This window comes from Terrapene carolina, unplaced genomic scaffold (assembly GCF_002925995.2).
Source record: "Terrapene carolina triunguis isolate 2854851 unplaced genomic scaffold, T_m_triunguis-2.0 Scaffold68, whole genome shotgun sequence".
NCBI classification, from domain to species: Eukaryota; Metazoa; Chordata; order Testudines; family Emydidae; genus Terrapene; species Terrapene triunguis.
The window spans coordinates 57,650,597-57,676,918 of NW_020664419.1; the positions used below are offsets into that span (position 1 = coordinate 57,650,597).

At 42.7% G+C, this 26,322-nt stretch overlaps 1 protein-coding gene across 3 annotated transcripts in view; it reads right to left on the reverse strand.

The window, feature by feature from the left end:
• GRIP1 (glutamate receptor interacting protein 1) overlaps positions 1-26,322 on the reverse strand; it is a 511,398-nt gene that overhangs the window by 166,344 nt on the left and 318,732 nt on the right. For 2 of the 3 annotated variants that reach the window (XM_024208047.3, XM_024208049.3), the window contains exon 2: positions 338-418. The gene's annotated coding sequence lies outside the window, so the exon portion shown is untranslated. Of the gene's footprint in view, positions 1-337; positions 419-26,322 lie in introns of those variants that run through there. The other variant, XM_029910842.1, reaches the window with a different exon arrangement.

Genomic DNA, 26,322 nt, shown 5'->3' on the forward strand with positions numbered 1-26,322 from the left:
TACAATTCTTAGCCAATCAGAAGCAGTGATCACAACTCACCACCTACTTAGACAGTCTGAATAGATTTTTCAAGAGAAAAACAAAAAGCACCTCCCTTGACCCAAATGTCAAAGTGCCCATGCAAACCAAGGGGGCATTACAGTACTTGTAAAAAGCAGATTTTTTTTTAATAATGAAAATGTGAGGCAATCTAAATATAGAGCATCACTAGAGTGCTCCATAGAATAAACCATAAACCGCTTGGTAAAACTAACAAATGATTTGGCTTCTCTAACTTGTAACGTATTTTTGTGAAAATGGGGTAAGGACAATTAAAATTTAAACTAGCTGGTCTACCTGGGATGCTCTGTCTCCTCACAGCCAATGCTCCTTCAGGTGGTTTTGTCTGGTTTGCAGATTTAGTATAGGGACTCTCATCTGAAAACAAACAAACAGTGAAGGTTTCAGTTTCAAATATGTTGTAAGTGATATATTTCAACATAATTTCTGATTTAACTAGTAATTTACTTCTCCCACAAAAAGGAACAATTTGATAACATACCAGGAACATTATTAGTCCTATAGGATTGTCATAAGGCAGCCCCACCCAGAGCACCCTTGTAAGGAAGGCTGTGGCATAACAGTTTCCTTCCTTCTTAGTCCCTAGAAATAGTCCAAAGAAACTTCCCAAGTATAAATATAGCCCTTGTGGGGTTCATTTAATACAAAAGTCCCGTCCATATAAATCATAACAATACAAGTCCCATCAATGAGAATTCCTCCAGCATAGTCCAAACAGTATATATACTATGCAACGTACAAGCCCCGCAGTCCCTCACCAAGCCCTTGCGCTCCAGTGCCGCCCCAGGGTCCCTCACCACATCCTGACACTCGAGTGCACTCTTGTCCTGTCCTTTTATTAGGATGGCCACCCCCGCCTTTCCAACTGGAGTACAACTCTACTCCCATGGTTCCTCTGGGTCCAGCTCTCAAGCCCTGGAGAGGTCAGCGGGTAAGCTCCTACACTGGTTCCCTGCCTTCAGCCCTCTCTGGCCCACAGCTCTGGCTCTCCAGCTTTGAGCCAGCAGACAACTCCTGCCTTCAGCCCTCTCCAGCACTCTTCCTCTACCTTTCTGGCTTGGGGATACCAGCCAGCAAACCCCTCTTGCTGCTCTCCTTGCCTTCAGTCTTCCCCCAGGAAACACCTTCTTCTCTCTTCCAGGACCTCCTCCAGTCCCCTGTTCTCAGGCAGCTCTCACCTGTCTGCACTGGGACTCTCTTTCCTGGCTTCCTTCAGGCACTTCCCCTCACTGGATCTCTCCCTGGGCCTTTATAGCTCACAGGTGCTGCCCCACCCTCTTAACTGGCCAATTGGGAGCACCTGCTCTGGCAAAGGGAGCTTGGCCTACTTCATTTACTGTGGCCAGCCATTCTGTGACAAGGACGCACAGAATGTCTTTAGTATACTAGCCAGGGCAGTGAGTAAAGTGCACTCTCTCTGAATACAAGAGCCGTCACTGGCTACATTGGAAGTATAAGAATGAACACTTCCTCTCTTTTGAACACTTCCTCTCTCTTGGACAAAGATGGCAGACTCTAGCTGTGTCACAGAGCAGAAAAGCACTACGTAAAGCTCATATTGCAGGCAGCCTTTACCTGTATCTGGCTACGGGAAACTTTAACTGTTCTACTTTAAAAGGACTCTGGGAAATGTGGACTTTCCCCTTTTCACTTTAAGAACCCTTGTTCTCACTTTAATGACTCTAGAAGTGGGAGGCCTCCCATCCACATTAGCTGCAAGAAGCTTTATGCCTTTATCATTTTGAGACTCTGTAAAAAGACATTCTTTTTGATTTGGGGCTCTGCTCACAGAAAGCCCCTCTTGTGTTGTGGCCAGTGATCTGTGAGAGTGTCAGCCAACCATTTCCAGACTCAGCCTGGCCAAGCACTTTCCTACCCAAAGGACGACACTGCACCCACTAGCAATGGGCTTGTCTTCATGCACAGCAATGCAGCTGCGCCACTGTAGCACTTTAGTGAAGATGCTACTAAGCCGACGGGAGACCTTCATGTCAATGGGAGAAGCTCTCCTGTCAACTGAGCACTGTCTACAGGGGTGGGGAGGGGGAAGGTCGGTATAACTATGTTATTCAGGGTGTGGATTTTCCACACCCCTGAGCAATGTAGTTATACTGATATAGGTCTGTAGTGTAGACCTGGCCTAAGTGGTGATGCTGCTCTTGATCAACCTTGATCCTTCTGAGTCACTGGGACTGGCTAGCAGGGCAGATGGGCCATCCATTAAAGGCAGAACCAGGTAGAAATGAGTTGCTTACTGCTCCCCCATAGCAGCCTTCTCAATAGGAGAAAAAAAAACCCAGCTTACAGTGCACCATTAAATATAAATTACCACCAGAGAAAGACTTCAATAGGAACTGTATGTGTTAATTAGGCACTAGTATTAATAGTGTTTACTTCACTTCCTCAATCAAAAGAAAAAATAAAAGGGAATTAGATCCTATTTTGTGGGTCCTTTAATCTGGTTCTCGAACAGCTCTTTATGCATTATCAAATATTTCTATTTGCATACTTTTTTCTCTTTAAGTTGGGAAGGACCAATTAGTTTTTAGCATATGCATACAACCGTTCGTAAATACAGATCAATGGCTAAAGGAATCAAAGCCTAAGTTGTCTAGTGACACCTTGAGATGCAACAAAAATCAGTAGATGAATAATATAAACATATTTTTGGCTATCAATTTTTTTTTCTAACTGACCCTCTTGAGATTTTTTCTCTCTTTACTGATTACTGTATTTGTAAAATCTCAGACTCCATTAGAAAATTATATCAGAAGATAAACCATTCATTTTTATTCAAATAAGATAAGGGTTTGGTCAGCATAATTTAAAACCAGGTCTCAGATAAAAGACACTACAAAGAACAGTTCATTTTTTTCAAACTACAGATCTTCTACAACAAATTCCACTTAGTAAGGCAGACTCAGTAACAAGAAAAGCTTCTGAACATTAGCAACAAGGTAAAAGGCTGTTGTACAACCATGCCCCTGGAAGGGAATGGAGCGAATAATTAAAAGCATCTCAGTGTATCAGGTCTGCAAGATATCATTGCTTCTACTACAGTAAGATTAACTCCCATTGCCATGGAACTACATAATCATAATGAGTAAGGCTAGGTCTACACTACAGCGGTGTTCCGACCTAAGATACGCAACTTCAGCTACGTGAATACCGTAGCTGAAGTTGCGTATTTTAGGTCGGCTTACCTGGTGGTGAGGACGGGGTAAAGCCGACCGCTGCCGCGCTGCCGCCGACTCCGCTACCGCCTCTTGTCGAGGTGGATTTCCGGAGTCGACGGCAGAGCGATCAGGGATCGATTTTACCGCGTCCTCACGAGACGCGGTAAGTCGATCCCCGATAAACCGATTGCTACCCGCCGGATCGGCGGGTAGTGAAGACGTAGCCAAAGATAACACAGCCTCTGCTACGCTGTATGCTAGCGTAAAGCCAAAGACAATAACAAACATAGAATGGAGAGAGAGAGACAGACAGGATTCTGAAATGGATTTAAATCATGCCTATGTTAAGACAAAGGTGGACTTTGGAGGATGCACCACCAATCTTTCCACCTTAAAAAAAACAGCTTTGGTAAAGCTAATATTATTGTATGAGGGGATACAGTCCTGTTGGATTTTGAAAAACATGTCTGGAGAGAGAAGTTAGTGCTTGTGAAAGAAGTGGATTGATCTTTCTCATTCACAGAAAAGGCAACGCACAGCTACTGGCAGTACAAGGTTCCCCCGGCTACCCCAATAGGGGGCAGTTTAGATACCCCATACATGCAATCTTTAGCTCTTTCTTATTAGAAGATGCCAATTGTGATGGTAACTATTGTGGCAGCGATACTTCTCTATTAAGAAATGAACAGAGATCATCCATGTAGTTTCACATAATCTGATGAATGACGACGACGTTTGGTTACTACCAATATCTGAACAGGGGGACTTTAGACAAAAAATATCCATTGAACAAAACAGTCCTGGCCCTAGTGCGCCTTGATAAAATATTCAATTTAAATTAATCACTTTAGGCAGACTGGAGAGAGGACAAAGGGAAGAGGAGTTCTCACAAGTAGACATTCAAACCCTATTTCTAAAGAGATAAGTAAATCAACTAACATTTCCTGTGAGAATAAGATTTTCCCAGTACCCCACTGCATTTTAGGGGGTCCTGGTCTCAAAGTGAAGTTTACAGGGCTCACAGGTGCCCAGGTAGATTTGAGTACGTACTTTGTATTGAAGAAGCAGGACAGATGGTTGCACTATGAAGATCAGAGAAGAGAAGAGGGGCCAGTTAGTCAAAGTTTCCTGGAGCCAGTGGCTCATATGGCTGATGTGGATAAGGCACATCAGTTTCATAGCCAACGGTACACACAACGGAGCGTTGGGGCCAGCATCACATCTGACTGCTTTGACTTTCCTAACCGAATGGATCAGGTACCCATTTTGCAGAGGGGTAAACTGGAGGTGGCCTTTCAGTGTGAGATTAAGTGAAAATTGAACCTTCAGGATTGCAGTCGAGCACCTTAATCACTCAGCCACTGCACCTCTAGCCAACATCCCAAAAATGTAAGGGGTAAATAGCTACAGATAATCTCCCTACCTGATAACTAAAGATTAGGTAAAAGGGTGGTGGATTTCAAGGCTTGTTATATGGAGAGGAGTCATGTGGCACAGCAGAGGGGCATTCCTTTATCAAGATTAGATTATATTCAGGAGTATAAATATCACCTAGATATAATCCTGAATGTAAATATATACTGATTATTTATCATTCCTAGGGAGATATTCCTACCCTTTAATGAATTTCTGTTACACTAAACTAAGTGTTTTGTTACTGAGGAGCAAAAACATTTATCTGCAGCACTTTCATATACACAACTTCAAATTTTGCCTCTTAATTCACTAACTCTTTCCCATTTTTAGAGAGACCCTACTGCAGGTGTTCATTTTTACTACGGGGGAAATAGCATTGCTCTGTAGATGCAGTCCTTGACCTGTATTCATTGCATCAATGGATTTTTTTTTTTTTTAATTTCCTCTGGCTGAGAGATTAGACAGTCTGTGGTAAACAAACAATTTTTAGTAAGTCACTATGTTGTACTTTGGTAATTGCTATGCCAGCAGATTCCTTAACTTAATGACTACAGGAAAAGCTCTTCATGTTAACTATCAGGTTTCAATTTCCATGGATATGAAGACAGACAACTTGCATATTTCTTGTAGTTGTTTGTATACAATATTGAGCAAGTTACCAGAACATTTTCATTTACATCTTTCCTGACCAGAATGCAAAACTAATCTTTGAGGAAAAGTCTCTCAGATTACGGACATATAAACTTCTTAAGTTGGTAAGCAGAATAGCCTTCATTCTTTTACCTGTCCTCTCTAAAATTATTGCGGCAAATAGTAAAATATAGCGATTACATATACTACATCACATTACACCTTCAAAGCCCAATACATACATATATACACTAATTAATTAGCACTATCACTATCACCACTGAAATCTTTACAAATGACTGATTTTGTACATAATTAACATTAGTGAGATCCTCCTGGTTCCCTGTGCACTATAAGGCAAAGAGCACAATACCTAGTTGCAAAGTTTATAGTAACCACCATCACCACTACATATTGTATAGGCAAGTGGTGCAATGAGTCCACTGCCTATCATTCTAATGAATACTGTCTCATTGTTTCTTTGTGATCTCCAGTCTATCTCTCAGCATCCATCTGCTGTCTTATAATTAAACTATACGCTCTCTGGGGCAGAGACCATCATTTAGTTCTGTGTTTGTACATTATTCCTAGTGCAATATGGCCCTGATGCATGACTGGGACTCCTATATTCTACTGCAATATAAATAATAAATACTATTACATAAGTAATAATGTCTTACTACAAACATAGACACTGCACAAAGCATACATAGGAGGCTTCTTTGTTTGTTCCCTTCCCCGCCATTTCAAGTATCTGCTCCTGTACCTAGCCAAAAAAAAAAGGGGGGAAAAAAAAGAGAGAGAGAGAGAGAGAGTACTACATGAGATCTTTGGTGTTTATTCTACTCAGTTTGATAGCATCCTTTAAAAAAAAATTACTAATCAGTGACAAGACAGTGAGTAAGAGGAAGGTTGTAGGATACCTCCTCCACAGTACGGTCCAGGCATTCAAAACATCAATCAGCTTAACATAACATTATTTATGTGTCACAACAGATGACTGTGAAAGTAACTGATAACAGAACTGTGCCTGAAGGTTCTCATCATGCTGAGTTCTGATGTAACCTCAGCCTCTGTTAGCCCATGGAGTTTGGGAAATAACCCCAACACTGGTGCATAGTGTTATGCCATTACACCTTAAGCTGGCCCAGTGTATTTTAAGCACCCACCAGAAAATTGCAGTGATCTATATTTGTAGCTGCTTGCTCTATGTGGAGTAGTATGTGTGGGAACAATACAGAAACACATGCTTTATCCATATATTTGCCTGTATAAAAATGTATTGATCCTGGTGTAATTTTTAAAGATACAGTATGAAGATGAGGATGATGTGTTGAGTTATTAAGAATTCTTCCAGAACTGCTGAAACTGCAGTGTCTCCAAACGAGTTAGTTTGTCAAAAATGACTGAAATTAATGAGCACATGCCTCAGATTTTCTGTCTCTGGAATTCCTAGAGCTGATATATCTGAGTCACAGGATGACAGCTCTAGTATTCCTGAAACTCATAATGAAGAGCATTATTCATAACAGGAACAGAATTCAGAAACACAAAGGCAATAACATAGATCTTACTCCAGTCTACATGACACTCCTTCTGCTCTGTCAGCTCTAGCTAACATTAGGTTAGCAATTCTGCTGTTTGTTACTGCTCTGCAGCCATCAGATCCAGAAGGGAATATGTTCTTTAGACTTATCCAAAACCCGCATTTTCTGCAGAGTATCATATTTGTGGCAGCTGTTAAATGCTAAAGGACTGGGTTGCTAGGACCTCTTCGGTTACATCCATAGCTTGTGGTTAGAGCCCTTCACAGCAATAAATAAACTTTGCTATTTCTTACAAGCCCAAAGGTTGGAGGATGCTTAGGGAGAGTGGGCCCACTGAGGATAGGGCCTACTACTATGAGTAATCCTACTGAAGACAATGGCAGCCATATATCCCTAGTTGAAATGAAGACATTCTGGATGACAACATATTAAAGTAACTTCACAACAGGTATGCAATACCCTGCACAGTGTAAGTAGCAATATTCATGTGCAAATCATGGATACTAATGTCACATCTTTGAAAAGGTCGACCTTACATAGCAACCTGATGAAATCGAGAACAGTATGCCGTATACAGAAAGTGAATTCTACTTTGTATAATTAATATTTGCAAAGTGCTTTGGAAAGTAAAAGCCCTATGTCATGCAAAATATAAAGTATAGTTTAAAGTGGATGAAAAACAGCTGTATCTAAATGGGAATAGTTTGTGATGCCACAATGCCCTGAAATTTTCTAGGAATTACTGTGTATTTAGAAAATCTATCCAGATTCTTGTTGTTACACTTAGCATCAACATTTTCAGCACAGTAACACCTGCTGTTAATAATGTCATTGAGAAAAACATTTAGGAGGAGGCTGTTCTTGGAAGGAAGAACATTTTGGAAGATTTACTTTTAAATAATGCAAGAGCCCAGATTAGAACTAATATTATGGATTGGCCAGGGTTACCACAATGTCTCAATCTGTACTGGAGAGTTTGATGGCCTACAACAGCAGAAAATAGAGGCAGTACTGGCCAAATGTTTTCAACATTGAGTAATGAACGCTGTCTGAATTTACAGGTTTAATAGAACAGCACAATGTCAACAATCTACTACACACGTATATTATCCTTTTTCAGACTTGTCATGCAAAGTTTAACCATAAAAAAAATGATCCCCCATTTTACATCCAGTGGTGCAAAGGGTTAAAAATTGCATAAGCACCTAAGTCCCATTTTTCAAAAGTGGATCAAGTGGCACTGACTTCCAATGAGACTTCAGCTCCTAAGTGCTTAAGTCACTTTTGAAAATGGGACTTAAGCAATTTTTAAAATTTTACCCAAAGAGCTTTAAATTCAAAACTTTAAGTGCCGGAATGGTCATGAATGAACTGTACCTCTAAATACCACAAATATGAATGTAATCATTTTTATTCACTTTTTGTTGTACTCTGTGATTCTCACCCTTAACCCCTAGAAATCATCATTAAGAAAACTTAAGGCCTTCTATTTTCCACTTATTTGGAAGTTTTGGAGTGTGTGTATATTGGGAGAAACAGGAGGAAGAGGGTTTTAAAAATCCTGAATATATTATTTCTCCTCCTACACTTAGCCGACTGTCACATGCTGTATCTGCAGACATCATTCTCAAACAGTACTAGCATCCAGCAAATAACCATTAGCGCTCTAAGACGTACATAAGGTGAAAGAAAGTTGAATAAATCTTTATTCTATTCTCTGAGTTCTGAATTGTCTGGTTCTTTAGTACAGAACCATCCCAATGATAATCTTAAACTAATGGAAGCTACAGCACTCTGTAATTATGTATCTTAAACTTCCTACTGATATCTAAAATACCCAGTGAATTTTACTGTCTAAAAGTAAGCGAAAGATAAGTCACTAAAAAAATATAGATGCCTAAAATTAAGCTCCATAACCAATATTTAGGCATCTGAATAGAAATGGCCTGATTCTCAAAAGGTGCTGAGCTCTCATACAGTTCTTTCGCTATGGGAGATGCATATCTTTTTAAGATTGCCTGAAAAAGGCAACTGGATATAGTAAAGTTGCCTCTGGAACTGCTGGCATACAGTGAAACTCTCCTTCAATGAATTCTCTAATAAAGAAGAAATCCTATTACAATAACATGTTTTTAAATCTACCAAGCAGAGATTACTTCAAATCCTATAAATATTTATTTTTCTATGTTTGTAAAAATGTCAAATGTTTGCTAGAAGATTAAACCCAATACCATAAAATAGAATAATTACTGAATCATAAAATAATCTAACCCTCATTTTAGGTTGTAAAGTGGGGTACTTACTACAACAGTGTCTTGAGCTGCCATGTTTATTCTCTCTGAAAATGATGTACAGTGCAGAACACAAAAGTGAAGTACATGGAGTTTATTCACATCTGCTAGAAATGGGAGAACTCACGGTAGTTAGGGATGGAAATTACTTCTTATATCACTTACTCCATCTCTTTACCAATGCATGATTGTGCTGCTTAGTGCATTTTATACTGCTGTGGCCAGTCTAGTCCCAAATGATGGGGCTTCCACCACTATCTTTTACAAGAAAATTCCTCAGTGAAATAGCTCACACTGACAGGAAGCTTTTCCTGATATTCAACCTAAATTTTCCTTTTCTAAACTTCATCCAATCATTCCCAGTTAGATTCCTAACTGAAGGATGCTTATCCAAACACCAGACCTTTCTGGTCCTCCCATCACAATGTATTTTGGCTGCAATTTGGTTTTGAAAAACATATGCATAGAGAGCAGCCATGTTGCATTGTTTTGACAAAGCATTGCATACTGATGCAACATCGCAGTATGTGTGCAGCAGCCTTTTAAGCACAACCTGAAAACTATATCCTGTGTGACAACTAAGATATTTTTATACACTAATTAAAACCCACACAAAAACATTTGGAATTGGTGGCTAGCAATCCCCAAAACATAAGCTTTTGTGAAAAAAAAAATGTCCCTAGAAATTTTTTGAAATGCTGGCAAGACTGTAACCTCTTAACTATAGAGTCAATACTGTGACACCATAATAACCCTAATAGAGTAGAGAGAGACGATCAGTCCTCTCCTTTGCCTCCCTTTCTCCCACTCTAGTAGGCACTTACCTTTGTTACTCTACTGTTTTCTTGCATAAATGTTTATATTTGAATAACCTTAATATTGCCTTTGGTCTCCTCTTGCTTTTACTCCCTCTCCCTCCAGCTGTACCTCAGATCCTCTCCAGCTGGGTTTTTATTGACCTGCTGAGACTGAGCAGCCATGGTCTTTGTTCATGACTTATTGGGGGAAAATAACAGGTTTGTAGTGTGGTAACATTTCATCCTGATAAAGCCTTTTTGTGATTGTATGGTTTGATATAATCTTACTTTCTTGTAATCTATTATTACATCTACCCTCCTGCAGTTAAACTGTGATAGTAGAATGTTTCCTGGATATTTGATCTGTACAGATACTGAAGGATATGTCTATTGTATTGGTGGATATAATGGTTCCGCATATTCTGATGGCCTCTATGCTTCCTTGGATATCTCCTAGAGCTTTTCCTGCAGGTTAGCTGCCTAGAACTTAAAAAGTGGAAGTGGTGATTGAAACTGCCACAAGGCTATTTTAAAGCCTATTGGATTTTCCCTAAATGGCTGTATATGGATAATCATCTTTTTAGCAGTACGTGCTAGAAAACTAGCCAATCCTGGTTTCCCTATGTGCACAAGAAAGCAGAAGAGTGTGTGTGTGTGTGTGTGTGTGTGTGTGTGTGTGTGAGTGAGAGAGAGAGTGTGTACCTTTTACACAGTATGCCAAGGAAAACAGAAGCCAGTTTTGAAAATGAATAAATAAAATGAATACAAATATATATAATATAAGCCAGTTGAGAGAATGATTGTCACATTGGAATTAAATACAAAGGCAACTATTTAATAGGGTGACCAGATATCCTGATTTTATAGAGACGGTCCCGATTTTGGGGGATGTTTCTTATATAGGCATCTATTACCCCCCACCCCCGTCCCGATTTTTTACACTTGCAATCTGGTCACCCTACTATTTAAGAAAAAAATCTCTATCCCCTTTCTATTATTTCTCATTTAAACTATATATATTTGTGTTTGAACAACAAAATGGGCATGAAATGGTAATATAACAATCTACATGTATGTTGGAGGAATAAACAGCCAGGAGGTAGATTTGTTTGCTAAGGTTTTCACAGAGGCAGGGGATATGGCTGGGAGTAACGGAGGATGGCATTTTAAAAAGAAAAGAAAATGTAGGCTGACTAAAGGAAGTACTTGCCAACTTGCTACAGCCTGTAGAATAGTCTCCCAAGGCAAGCAATGGAAACTCTATCACTAGAGACATTTAAAAGTAGATTGCAAAACATATGATTCACGGCAGGTAACATTAATCCTGCACTGGAATGGAGATAAAAGGACATATTTTTTATTAGGTTATTTAATCTCTTACTTCTGTGTCTTTGGAAAGTAGGACTGACCTTTTACTTTTGACTTGGCTTCAGGATATAGTAGGAGTAAGCAAGCTGGCATACCGGACTCTCTCTCAGAGTCCACCCCTGTCCAAGTTTTAGGACTTGATAAATAGTGGGCTATCAGAAGTGTTTGTCCATTTTCCTGTCTACCTGCAGTCTAACTCATGTCTGAATTACTGCCTTGTAATACTATACCAAATAATATCATAATCAAACAAACAGGTGGACATGTAATACGCATAAAATATTATAGGCAGCTCCCACGTCCTTCACAAAAATGTACAAGTAACTTTTAATCTTTCCCAATATATCAATCCTCCAGCTCCTTAATCGATATCATTGCTCCTCTTGGAATTCATTGCAATATGTCCGCAATCTCTCTGGCCCTGAAGTTTTCAGAACTGAACACGATCTAGCTATCATTAGAACTGTATACACAGACCCTATTGTTTCATTGTTTCATAATATGAAAATACAATTTGTTGCTTGCTTTCTCAAATCCAACATTAATTTTCAAGGCAGGGGATTATTATATTATTTTACTTATTGTATGTTGGTATCATACTGTGTAAATGTAGAGCCTGCAGCTGTAATTTTTAGTGATGGGGTTATTCAATGTATAAAATGTTCTTAACACAGCCACTGGGAAATGTACACACATAATGTAAAACCACATGCATTAAAAAAATAAACCAAACTGACACATTTTCAGCCAGAGGCCTCACCAACCCACAAAATATTCAGCCCTTCAGGTAAAAGTTTGAGTAAACAGATAGCACTTTCAACATGTTCTTAAGGCCAAACACTCATGCTTTGTCAGACAAACAAGGGGAAGTGAATGCCAGAGTTGACGGAATTCCACTAAAAATGTCCTGTCTCCAGATTTTTATATTTAAGGATTTGTCAGTGAGAGAATCCAAGCTGATTTCAGCAGCTGGGATGGAGCATAGGGAGATTACCAGTTTATAAGATACAGCAGGGGTCGGCAACCTTTCAGAAGCGGTGTGCCGAGTCTTCATTTATTCACTCTAATTTCAGGTTTCGCGTGCCAGTAATACATTTTAACATTTTTAGAAGGTCTCTTTCTATAAGTCTATAACATATAAGTAAACTATTGTTGTATGTAAAGTAAATAAGGTTTTTAAAATGTTTAAGAAGCTTCATTTAAAATTAAATTAAAATGCAGAGCCCCCCGGACCGGTGGCCAGGACCCGGCAGTGTGAATGCCACTGAAAATCAGCTCGCGTGCCGCCTTCAGCACGCGTGCCAGAGGTTGCCTACCCCTAAGATACAGTATACAAGACCCAAACCATAAATGGCTTTATAGATTCCAACACCAAAATGAAACAGAAATCAAGCACAGTCTGCGGTGCACAGTTGTAGTATGCTCCTCAAAAACTGCCATTAGTTAAGCAGGCAACCACATTCTATGCTAGCTAAAAGCTCTACACGGGTAGCCCAGTGCAGAGCGCATTGCATTAATCTCACCTGGAAGTGACAAAGGCATGAGTAACTGTGGCAAGATCCAGAACTGAAAGAACAGGTCACAACTACCTAGGCCAAGCAAAGATGGAGCAAAACAGTCTTGATCCACTGCTGTTACCTGAAAAATCTAGAGGAAATGGAAGTTCTAAATAGATACTCTAAAATGCAAACCTTGTTAACAATAGCAGGGATCAACTGAGGAGGAATCTATATTCAAAGGTGTGTCTTTTGAATGTTTCCCCATGTCTGTCAGCATCACCTCATCTTACCTAATTGCTGTTTCAATTACTGCCCTGACTGCACGGTTCCCGGAAGCAGCCGGCGTCTCCAGCTCCCAGGCACAGGGGCAGCCCCGGGGCCCTGAACGCCGATGGGAGCTGCAGGGGTGGCGCCTGCAGGCAGCATGCAGAGCCCCCTGGCCCATCCGCCTAGGAGCCGGACATGCCAGCCGCTTTCGGGAGCCGCCTGAGGTAAGCGCCGCCCAGCCAGAGTCCGCACCCCAAATCTCCTTCCGCACCGCAACGCTCTGCCCCAGGTCGGAACCCCCTCCCGCACCCTAACTCCCTGCTCCAGCGCAGTGAAACTGAGTGAGGGTGGGGGAGAGTGAGCGATGGAGGAAGGGGGGATGGAGGGAGCGGGGGCAGGGCCTTGGAGAAGGGACGGGGAAGGGCCTCGGGGAAGGGGTGGGGCAGGTCACGAGTGTTCGGTTTTGTGCGATTAGAGCTAGCACTATACTGCCTCTCAAGCCGTTGAGCCACCTCTCCTCCATATGAACCTGAGGTCATGCTCATTGCAAGTAGGCCTCTTGTGGTGGGTCTATTGCCTATATTTCTGTACCCCAAAGGCCAATGCAAGGTGATTGGGAGAGGACTGTATTTAGGGGAATATGATAAACTTACAACCCTAGTCATCTTTTTCCTAACTTATTTTTTTTTTAAACAAAATATTTTAGATCAGATACAATTTTCTTTCACTTTTTGCTCAAAGTAGCAATAATGCATCTATAATCACTTTGATGAATAAAAAAATAAGTGTCAGTAACCATCTTAAGTGAATTTGAACACATCTTTGCAATAAGGCAGCTGCTTTAGCCACTATGCAAAACAATTTTTCATTATTATCAATGTTATTTTTAGGTGTTAAATTAAGTTATAGGCAATATTGTCTATTGTTACCTAGATAAAATAGAAGCTTATTGAGACTTACAAGTTTAAAAACTGAATAAAATGACGACAAAGATCCAACAAGGCCTGTTCCTAGTTCATACAAAGATCGATATGTATGCAAAATTTCATGTAAACAAGACATTTTATGGTTTTCATCTTTAATAAAAAACTAAGGTGAAGAACAAAAGTTTCCCTACGTTTTTAAACATTAGATTTCTCCAAAAATAGATATTTTACTATATGATAACCGAGCAAACAGGTCAATCACAAAAAGTAATATTCCATTCTTTGGTATTCTCAGGAAACTATCTCAGATTCTCAGACAAGTTAGATCTTGTATAAATAGCAGGAGTAACACTTTTCCTATCTTAGGTCCCAATTCTGGAAAGCATCCCTATTTCTGAGTGCATTTACGCATATGCTTAAATCCCACTGAAATCTGTGGCATGTAAGCACATGCTTAAAAGTTACACATGTGAATGAGTGCTGTCCTGAATAGAGATTCTTTCCAGAACTGGGATCATATGTCCCCATTCTGCAAAGACTTATGCACATGCTTAGCTTTTATGCACTGTAGTATCCTATGGAAATAAACAGGTCTGTTCACCATGAGTAAAGTTAAGCTCGTGCATAGTGCAAATCTCATTATAATCTCTGGTCAAGCTTTTCAAACCTGGGAACTTAAAATTAAGCTCCTAAATGAACTTAAATAAAAGTAGCCTGACTTTTGGAAGTAGTGAGCACCCATAAATCCTTCTGAAGTCAACTGAAGCTGCACGTGTCAGTACCTGTGAAAAATCAAACCACTTTTACTTAGGTGCCTATACATGGATTTGGGAACCTAATTTACAGCACCCAGGTTTGAGCATTTTGGACTCAGTCTAAAAATCTATTTTAAATAGAGTGCTAGAACATTTGTACTCACAAAGCTGTTAAAAATATTCATAAATAGCAATTTCTGAAACAAGAAACCATAGAATAATAGACGTTTGATATAGAAAAGCACCAGTCCATGTCTGTTCCCTGACAGTTTTCCAGTCTAATTGTAAATGCCCAAGTGTTGGGGATACCATCTCTTCTCTTAGGAGACTCTTTTCTGCATATATAGTAATAATACACACCACTGTCAGGAGGTTTTTCCGGATACTTGGCTTAAATTTTACTTTCCTAATTTCATCCGTTTACCAGTAAATTACACCACCATTTAATGATTCCTTTCCATCCTTTCCTACCCTATCATTCCTCTCTCATCCCTCACACATGCACACTCTTAGTAACTGCTTATCCAATATGGAAAACAATTCAATCTAGAGCTGGTAAATGTTAAGGATTTGTTTTACACTCTTAATGGCACATATACTGTTTTGATTCATTAGTTCCTTCTCGAAATCTTGACTAAATCCACAGAGAGCCATTACAAATTACAATCACAGCTAAATTTGACTGGTTACAACAGTCTTTTCAGCCATCAATCACCTGTCTTTCTCCATCTCTGTTTGAGCTTGGACTATCCCACATGCATAAAAATAAGAACCTGAGGAACTGTGTTTTTCTAGTTGTTTAAGTGAATCCCCACATACAAGAAAGTCCATAGTAGTTTTTCTGTCAGATAAAATCAGTCCTCTGGTAGTCCCTGGGACTCACCTGAGCACAATAATATTTTATGACCAACAGTAACACTGACAAAGAACAGTATGTTTAATTTAGCTTATGGGCTCAGCATGCAGATATTTGGCAGCCGTAACCCATTTCCATAGCTGTGTTTCTATTCCCACCACGCCCTGTCTATAAGCAATTAATTTATGCCGATGGTCCAAAGTCAAGGAGCACCACAGAGTACAGTGCAGCAGTCCGCCTGTCTAGTGGATGGTATGATTAGCATTTAAAATGTAACCCTATTAATCTAAATGTAGCTTCTGAATGTTATACAGCTGCGTAACTATTTTCCTAACAATTCATGTGCTAAATTCTACAGGATTTTGCTAAAGACCATCTTTAACTTGACAGCCTGAATTTAGTAAGATAAAGCATACACAGCAAACAAAGCGCATGAGCAACTCTGGTTACAAAAAAAGTTCAAATAGGCTTTTTTAACCATTAGGAATGGACTGGCTAAAGCACTGGGGCATGAACAAGAGCATCACTGCAAAATAAACATCATGAAATTGAACTATTCCAAGTACTCAACACACACCATAGTTCTACATCTATGGGTAAAATTTGTGTCTTCTCCTTCCAAAAGGACTATATTATTAATTCCAGTTATGAGACACTGCAGTGTCAAGTGAAGAAAGCCCAGAGTTTAACTCTCTCTCTCTAGTTGCATATAGGATATGGCCCAATCTCACTGCAATGTCTGTGCACCTACCAAGTGTTTAAAAATAAATATAATAATCGCTCTCTTTCTTCCTTCCCAGACTGTAGGAGATACATTTGATTTGCGTATAGGGCTTTTGTGTGTGTGTATGTGTAAAGAATTTGTCAAGGGGAAGCTAAAATGGACAAATAATTTTCCATTTAGTTCTGAGTGCAGTGAGGTTTGTGGTCATTTCGATCTCTTGCAGGAGTGAGTTCCACTAGTCTAGGTTTAGCTTCATTAAATGTTTGGATTCCTGCATTCATAAGTCGCTCCCTACTGCTCAACAGCTTTACTGTTCCTGTGGAATCTAGCTGTTGTAGGAAGTCATGGCCACAGATGAAGAAGTTACTCTCTCAGATAGTTAGGGCTAATCCCATGGAGGGCTTTGAATACTGGGACAGAAATCTTGAAACTGTATTCAGTGAAAAGTCTGTACAGAAAGCAGAGGACAGAAAGATTGTGTTCATGGTGGCCCATGTGTCTAAGTACAGTAAAAGGGCTGCATTTTGTACCAGATGGAATTTTTTCAGGGCTTCATTCCTAGATCAAATGAATTGCAACAACCTAGATGAGATGTCAGATGTCTGGATCACTGGGGCCAGGTCTGTGTCTGCTAAAATAGGGCACAATTTTTTCCACACAGAGTCCTTTTACCTATTGAGCTCTAGAGAATCATGTTCCTTTCCTCTTGTTTTTCCAACAGACCTCTATTAAGCTAGACCAATGCATTCATATAGGAAAGTCTAATAACCCAATACAATAACTTTACCTCACTGACCCAGTCAGATACAGTATTCATAAAATTATTACAGATCAGTATTCTTAGATTACTACATAGCAGCTCCACATCCACCAAACTTCCCTCTTCCTACCAGCATCACCTCAGTCTTGCTCTGATCGTGTATTGCTCGCACTTCACCCTGTATTGTCTCACCAACGCTCCTAATGGATGCTGAATACCAAGGGGAAGAGGACTGAGCTTTGTAGGACTCGTAGGCATGAACATGAGTTGGAAGAACAGCTCCCCATGAGGATTCTCTGGGCTCAGTTTGAAAGGAAAGACTTCAGCTATTACAGGTGTAAAATGTCCTCTGCCCACCCCTCTTCCTGGGGCCCAATGGCTGCCCCAATAAAGCACAGAGAGGCTTCTCCTTCTGCAGCACCCGTGGCTTTATTTACACATTTCTCCCACCACCAGTGATATACTATATACAGCTTGCAGGCCTTACAATCCCCTCTTCCACCCAGAGCCTGCCCTCAGCCCAGAGACTGACCTTCCCCTGGCCATTCTCCCTCCTTCTGGCTGCCAGCCAGCCTTTATAACCCTTGAACCCTCAGGCCCGCAGGTGCAGCCAGTTCTAAAGGCCGGGCACCAGACTTCTCCCCAGCCCCAATCTATTTCCCCTGATTGGGGCTGGCAGAGCAGGGGCTAATTAGGTGCCTTTGCACCAGCACCCTGCTACACAGGGCATCTCCATTCACCCTTCTCTGTTGCTTTTGGAGGTGGAACAGAAGTATTTGGAGATCAGAAGTATCAGATGCAGCAGAGAGGTCCGGCAGACAGCGTACAGATGTGATTTCCTTCTCTGTGGATAGGAAGAAGTCATTCACCAGAGCAACAAGTGCTGTCTGTGTACAGTGCTCTGAGACTAAGGCCTTGTCTGCACTACATAGTTTTGTCAGCAAAAGCTGCCTTTTGCCGTCAAAACAGAGGAGGTGTACTAGGGTTACCATATTCAAACATTTAAAAAAAGAGGACACTCCACGGGGCCCCGGTCCTGCCCCTGCCCCGCCCCAACTCCGCCCCACCCCCATTCCAACCCCTTCCCCAAAGTCCCTGCCCCAACTCTGCCCCCTCCTCTGAGCACCCCGCATTCCCCCTCCTTCCTCCCGCTCTGATCTTGGTTGGGGGTTGCTAAGTGCTTCCCTGCTCCCCACCTGCCCTGCAGCCCCTGCACCCCCACCGGCCCCTGCAGCCTCTGTGCCCCCTGCTCCCCACTCGCCCTGCAGCCCCTGCACCCCCCGTCTGCCCTGCCCCTGCGCCCACCTGCCCCTGCAGCCTCTATGCCCCTACCTCCCCTGCTCCTCCTCGCCCTGCAGCCTCTGCACCCCCCGCCTGCCCAGCTCCCCCGCTCCCCCGGCAGCCTCTGCCTGGCGGGGGCTTCAGACGCTCAGCGGCGACCAGGGCAGCGTGGGTCCCTGCAGACCCAGCACACGCCGCACTCCCCGCCCTGCGCCGCAGCCTCCTTCCTGCCGCGCAGGGTGACGGGGCTGCAGGAAGGGTCCCCCAGTGGCCGGGGAGTACCCGCACGCGAGGGAAGCCCGAGCCGCTGGCTGGGCTCGGCCTCCCCGTGGTCCTGCGGGCTCGGCTGGGGCGCTCGGTCCGCCCGGCCTCCGGGGGCAGCAGCGGCCCCTTCGCCGCTTTCTGCGGCTGCGCCCCACCTTCCCCCGCCTGAGCTCGCTACAATGTAGCTGGGGGGCTGGGCTGCGCTGCGGACCCTGCAGGTCGTGCTGGGGCTGGGCGGACCTTGGCTTATGCTGCCTCCCTATTTCCCCGGACATGTTCGGCTTTTTGGCAATTCCCCCCAGACGGGGATTTGAGTACCAAAAAGCCGGACATGTCCAGGGAAAGCCGGACGTATGGTAACCCTAGGTGTACACACTACATAGCTACTTTTGGAGGCAAAACTCTGCTATTTTGCAGACAAAATAAAACCACCTCGACAACAGGTGTAGAGCTTTTGCGGCACAGTTAAAGCGACAAAGGGTCAGTGTAGACGCTGTCGTTCATTATGTTGACATAACTGGCCTCCCCCAGTATCCACAATGCCTGCTGTGACCACTCTGCTCACTGTTTTGAACTCGGCTGCCCTGCAGGCATGTGCCCCGCCCCTTTCAAAGTCGAGGAAGCTTTGACATTCCTCAGGGTGGGGAGCTCCCAGAAGTGCTGAGGATGCCGCTCCTGGTAGCTAAGGAGGCTGTGGGAGAACTCGGAGGGAATCACAGAACTATTAATGTAGAATCAGCAGGCAGGCAGAGTGGGCTGTTGCTGTGGGGGGAAGGAGGGAAACTGCTGTGCAGAGCTGGGGTGGGGGGTGATGTGGGGGGAGCGTCCCCCTCCCCCAGGATTAGGTGCTTAGGCTGCTGTCTGAATATAAAGAGACAGTATGCTGACGTACTCACTTCCCCAATACACACTGGTCTCTGTCTCTCCCTCCGCACATAGTCCTGTCACACAAACTCCCCACCCCACCTCCCCCACATTTCAGTTGAAAAGTGGCTGGCAATCTAGTAGGATGCCCATGGAACGATGCGATTGAGAAACCTGCATCATTTGATGCTGTACCTGCCCCATGAGGCATTGCAAACCTTTCCCAAAGCACCCTGCAGCCAGTTGCACAGTGGGGTAGCTACCCACAGTGCATTGCTCTCTGTGTTGATGCAAGAGCTGCTAGTGTGGATACGCTCTTTCGTTACAAGGAGCATAGTGTGGACATGCAACAGGGGTTTAATTAAAGTGCTTTAATTAAAGAGGCATAACTTTTGTTGACAAAACTCTGTAGTGTAGACATAGCCTGAGTAAAATCTGAGGTACTGGAAGCGGATAAGTGGTATGGGGAGGCTGTTTGCTAGCTTCTCTATTAGCTTGCATATAAAGCTGCTAAGTATAAAGCTTCTACCTGCCTTGTCTGTTAGATGCAATTACATACTTCTGTGGTTAATTGAAAAAGTTGCCTGAAGTTTAGTGGAGAATAGCTAGAAAGCCTGAAGCAACTTAGGCTATTAGGCAGACTGTTCTTTTTTTCACTTTACCTCTCATCTTTTCTCTTGCACAGCAGTCTTAATGACAACAGAGACATTACAAGAGGAGGTTTAGACTTGCTGCGTGTTACAACTCTGTGAGCAACATACTGCACAAAAGGTTACTTCCCTGTAATGGGAGCTCTCAGAGATGGTTGCCTTCAAGAGTGCCTCCATGCTGTCAGATATGCCTGTGCACTTCTCATCTTCACCAGAACCCTTTAGAAAGCGTGGGCTATCAGGACCACGCACATAGTTCCTTTAGGGTACTGACCATTCAGGATCAAGGTTATATAAGAATATGCAGCCCTGCCCAACCCCTCAGTTCCATTCACTACTTCAGAACCCGCTATATGGACATCAAATACATGGGAATGGAGGCTGGTTGGGCAGACAATCATCTCAAAGTACTCCAATTACAGGGCAGTAACCTGTTTTCCTTCTTTGAAGGTTGCCTACACAAATCCACACACTTGCAAATCTGTTAACAAGTAAGAGGCTGAGAGGCTGAGGAAGACTGTACTAAAGACTAACATTATACCAGCCAACTGCGCATCAGATCTTGAAGCTAAATCAAGGCGGTAAAATGGTCTGAATGCACGGAATAGACACGGGATGCTATAAAATGAGTAACAACTATTTAAGAGCAAGTCCTATCTCTTCTTCAGGTTTTTCTCCGTGAAAGCAACATACTTGCTACTATACTCTGAGCAGCTATGGACACTACATAACATTGGACACAATCATTTTTCCCGAGCATATTATGCCTGCCAGAATCAGGATTTCTCCCATATCTGTTCACAGCCACTAAGATCATGTATTCCACACCCTGTCCTATAAACAGTGCCTCTCGATGACCCTCACTATTTCAGTGTATGGAGTGCCTGCGAACTGTTAAATCAATAGCTTAAGCAGGAACTGGAATTTATAGGCAACAGTTTACATTCTATTTTATGTTTTTATGGCTTCCCCCTTCCTTCACACCTCTCTTACCAGTATGTTTATTTAGATTTTTAGATCATGGGAGCAAGAACTTTCTCTTCATACAAGCCTGTAAAAGAACCAAGCCCCCATTTGCTGTTTATACCCACTCTGCGCTGATGTTAATGACTACATAAGATGCACGACAAGAGTGAATTGCAGCATACGTGTGCATAAAGGGTCTAAACCTGAATTTGCTTTTTTGCCTCTGAGTAAGCAGAAAAAAACAATTCAGATGTAACATTACTGCAGTTCCATTTTCACAGATTTGTGGCAGATAGGAATTTTAACAACATATGATGTTGATAATCAGAAAAATCACACACACTCACCGGGAATGTGGATCTGAAGCAGATGAGAGGTATTATTTTCTTTCAGAACTTCATATTGCAAAACAGTGCAATATCTGTGCAAAACTCAACAATTCACAGTAACAACCTTGTGAGGTAACAGCTAGTCTCTAACATTCCCTTTCTAGGTAAGGTCATTGGAAAAAAGTGGTGGCCAGCCAATTTTGGCAACAGCTGACATCCTATAATTTTTGGATCCTCAATTATAGGTCAGACTGGGCTGTGGAATGGAATAACATTAATCACAGTGGTCAATGATCTCCTCAGAGTAACAGACAAAGGCCAGATGGCCTAGATATGTCAGTGGCCTTTCGCACAGTCAGCGATGAGACACTACTTACTTGACTACAGGACCTGGCAGAAAAGCATGCCATTGACTTAAAGCGCTCAGCACTTTTCTTTCATAGAGACTGCAGGGTGGAGTGCTTGGTAGAGAATTGCCTGACCCTCCCAGGGTGCACTCAGTTGTGAAGTCCCACCATTCCCTGTTCTGTTACTATTCCTGATCAATGTTGCTGTAAATTACAGTATTTGTATGGAGTTACATAGTCCAGTGTAATCAACATGCTGATGACATGTAGCTCCATGACTCGTACTTCTGAAGTGTCTGGCAGAGATAGGTATTTGGATAAAAACCAGGGATTTGTGTCCCTCTCAGGTAAGACAGAAATTATGCTGGCCAGGAGAGGGAAGCATTGAAGAACAGCCAAATACAACCTCTAGTCCCTATTCCATTGCCCCACCTACTGTCAATGTGGCTTGCAATCTTGAAGTGTTACTCCGGAGGGCATTCTGCACCAAAACATTAAAAATTCTGTGCCAAAAAATTTAAAATTCTGCTCACAATATTTTAAAATTCTGCAAATTTTATTTGTCAAATAAATGTGGAAGCTCCAGCGTGGCATTGGGGAGCACAGGCCACTGGCTGCACAGAGGTGGGAGATCACTGTGCAGCTCCCCCCCGGGACACAGACTCAGCGGTGAGGCTGCACCGAACCCTGACACAATGCAAGAACTGGGCCTGCCCCAGAAACACCCCAGGGCCCTGCCTCTCCATGCCAGGTGCACTAGGTGTGGGCAGGCAGGCTCAGCGAGGCAGGATCCAAGTGTGGAGGGCTTAGTGTGGGGGATCCAAGTGTGGGTTCAGAGGGTTGTGTGTGGGGCAATCTGGGTGCAGGAGGCTTAGTGGGGGGGTCCAGGTGCAAGGGGTCTGGATGCACAGGGACTTGTTGTAGGGTTCTGGGTGTAATGGTAATGGAACTCTAGAGAGGGCTCCAGGTGAAGGTGGTTGGGGCTCAGTGGGGGGGGTGATAGAACTCGTCAGGGGGATTTGGGTGTGGGGCTCTCAGTGGGGGGGGGCATAGATGCTGGGGGAATGGGGCTCAGAGGGGTGGGGATCCAGGTGCAGCTGGTTGGGGCTTGGTGGGAGGGATCCGGATGTGGGTGGCTCATTGGGGTGGTCCAGGTGCAGGGGGAGTGTGAGTGGGGCTTGTCAGGGGGGGTTCTGGGTGTGGGGGGGAGTGAGGCTCGGTGGGAGGGTCTGGGTATGAGGGGGACTGGATGCATGGGAGTTGGGCGGATGGGGGAGCAGGTCCCTGTACAGTGATTTCTCCCCCTGCAGCTGAGGAGAGATGGGTGCAGGAAGTATGTGGGGGGGAGGGGAGCACTAGGGAGTTTGCAGAGCTTCCTAGAACCGGGTGAGAAATCTGGGGGTGGGTCTGACATGCCCCCTGACCCACAGTGATTTACCTCTCTGCCAGCTTCCCTGGTCACCTGAAACATACTGCTGGGGAGGGTCGCATGACTGCTCTTGTGGCTTCCCTTTGCTTCCCCATCAGAAAGTCATTTTTCTGCGGGGAAAACAAAGAAATCTGCGGGGGACATAAATTCTGTGCATGCGCAGTGGCGCAGAATTCCCCCAGAAGTAAAGTGTTATTAGACCCCTTGTTGGTCCTAGATAACCAGATAGCAGCAGTGACCAGAAAATATAACCAATCATCTATTGCTGACCAGAAGAAAGAAGCCATTCCTCTTGGCCACAGAGATCCAAACCTTTGCCGCCTCAGGACTGAACTAATGCAAGCTTGTCCACAAAGAGTTCTCCCACTGTCCAAGGAAGACAGATGATCCTTGTGGGGATTCAATACTCAGAAGAATCAAAAGAACATTCTGCAAGGAAGAAGTGGACAACAGAGCTGTGTGCTATCATCCCAGGAGCTAAGACACAAGAGGTCACTTTAAGAATGGATAGGTTTCTGAAATCAATGGGCAAGGATCCATTGTTCATATCAGCAATAATGACACTGCATCGCAGGATCTCTCACAGATAATGGATGACTTCAGGGATCTCAGAAGTGTGCTGAAGCATGTCCCAATGATCTTCTCTGAGATCCTTCCTGTCCAATGAGTGAAGAAAGACAGAAGATTGTGGAAGTGAGCCATTGGCAAGGAAAGTGGGTTAGGGTGGAGGGTTTTGGTTTTGTGGAACGCTGGTCTACCTTCTATGGGGAGAAGTTTAAACCGCCTCCATCTCAGCTGAAGGGGAACAATTTCCTTGGAGACAGGCTGGCTAGATTAATCAGGAGGGCATTAAACTAATAACAAGAGTGGAGGGTAAAGAAAGGGAAAATATGAGCACTCAGCATAAAAATCAAGATGTTGAGAACAAAATTAATCAAGGAACCAAAGGATATTAAGGCAATTCTTTAATTGCCTACACACAAATGGTAGGCGCGTGAGTAACAAACAAGAGGAATTGGAATTGCTCAGCTACGAGCAATTTGATCTAGCTGGTATTACTGAAATCTGCTGGGAAGATTTGCGCAGTTGGAATGATAAAATTAATGGTTATAACCTAGTTTGGAAGAATCAAAATGGGCAAAAGGGGAGGTGGAGTGGCACTGTCAAAAATGTCATTACCTGTTTCTGAGTGACTGATAATTTGGAAGAAAATAATCTTGAATGCTTATGGATCAATGCTCTAACAAAATGCAGTATTAGTTGGTGTCTGCTGCAGACCACCAAATCACACTAGGGAACAAGTTGATCAGCACCTTACACACCTATCCATAACGTGTAGGGGAAAAAACCTGTGTGATCATGGGGGACTACAATTTGAGTGACATATGCTACATGTGTCATGCTGCCAGTACTTGGAATTTTCTAAACATTATAGATGACAATTTCCTAACTCAAAGAGTGTTGCATCCAACACAGGTGGATTCTTTATTAGCCTTTGTCTTAACAGATAAAGGAGAACTGATCACAGAACTAAAAATTAATGGTAACTTAAATACAAGCAATCATGACTTGATCACACTTATAATGTGCAAACTGAATAAAGTCTAAACCAGTAATATATACATCTGATGCTTTAAAAAGGCCAGTTTCACAAAGCTGAAAACAATTAAGAGCCAAATCAGCTGGGAGGAAAACTTTAATCAGAAAAAAAGTGAATGATCATTGGGAACTGTTTAAGAACACTTTACTAGATGCCCCAAAAGCCACAAACCCACAATAGAGGAAGAAAGCCACATTTGTTAAAAAAAAATCAACCTGGTTTAGAGGGGAAGTGAAGGAATCTATAAAATAATTTTTAAAAACCAGTATATAACAAATGACAGAAAGGGGAAGTTGATAGCAATGAATATAAATCAGAAGCTGGGAATTGTAGAAAATTGATCAGGGGAGCAAAGGAATGCAAGGTGAAAGCTATAGTCCGCATAGTCAGCAGAGTTAAGGACAATAAGGAGGAGTTTTTAAAGTATATTAGGAACAAAACAAATCCTAACAATGGAATTGGTCCATTACTAGACCGAAATGGTAGAATTATCAATAATAATGCAGAAAAGCCAGAAGTGTTCAATAAATATTTCTGTTCTATATTTGGGTTAAAAAAAACAGATGAGGTCCTCATATCCTATCACACTCTTTTCATTCCACTAGCATCTCAGAGGGATGTTTAACAGCAGCCACTAAAATTTGACTTTATAAAATCAGCAGGTCCAGATAACTTGTATCCAAGAGTTTGAAAAGAGCTGGCTGAGGAGCTGTCTGGACCATTAATGTTGATTTTCCAAAAAGTCTTCGAGCACTGGGAAAGTTCCAGAAGACTGGAAGAAAGATAATGTTGTGTCAGCATTTTAAAAGGGTAAACAAAGTGAGCTGGGTAATTATCAGCCTGTCAGTCTGACACTGATCCCAGATAAGATAATGGAGTGGCTGATGGGGGACCTGATTAATAAAGAATTGAAGGATAATATAATTAATGGAAATCAGCATGAGTTTATGTAAAATAGATCCTGTCACACTAACATGTTTTTTTTTAATGAGATTACAAGTTTGGTTGATAAAGGTAATAGTATTGATGTAATAGACTTAGACTTCTGTAAGGCGTTTGACTTGGTACTGCACACCATTTTGATTAAAAAACTAGAACAATATAAAATTAACATGGCACACATTAAATGGATTAAAAGCTGATTAACTGATAGGTCTCAAAATATAACTATAAAGGGGAAATCATCATCAAGTGGATGTGTTTCTAGTGGGGATCTGCAGGGATCAGTTTTTGGCCCTACATTATTTAACATTTTATCCATCATGACGGAGTGGCTGCCAGACCAAACTTGGGTGACGCTGGGACCCTGTGTGCCTGGTCATGATGCCTGCAATGGGGAGCTGGGTCCAACCCTGCAGGACAGGAACTGCCCCTGAAGGGTGAGTGTGGGGCAGGCTCACTCTCCAGCTGTGTGACCGTCCCTGACACAGGCTCCCCCAAGGCCAGTGCAAGGAAGTTTCGCGCCCTAGGCGAAACTTCCACCTTGCGCCCGCCCCCCCCCCCCCCCCCCCCCCCCCCC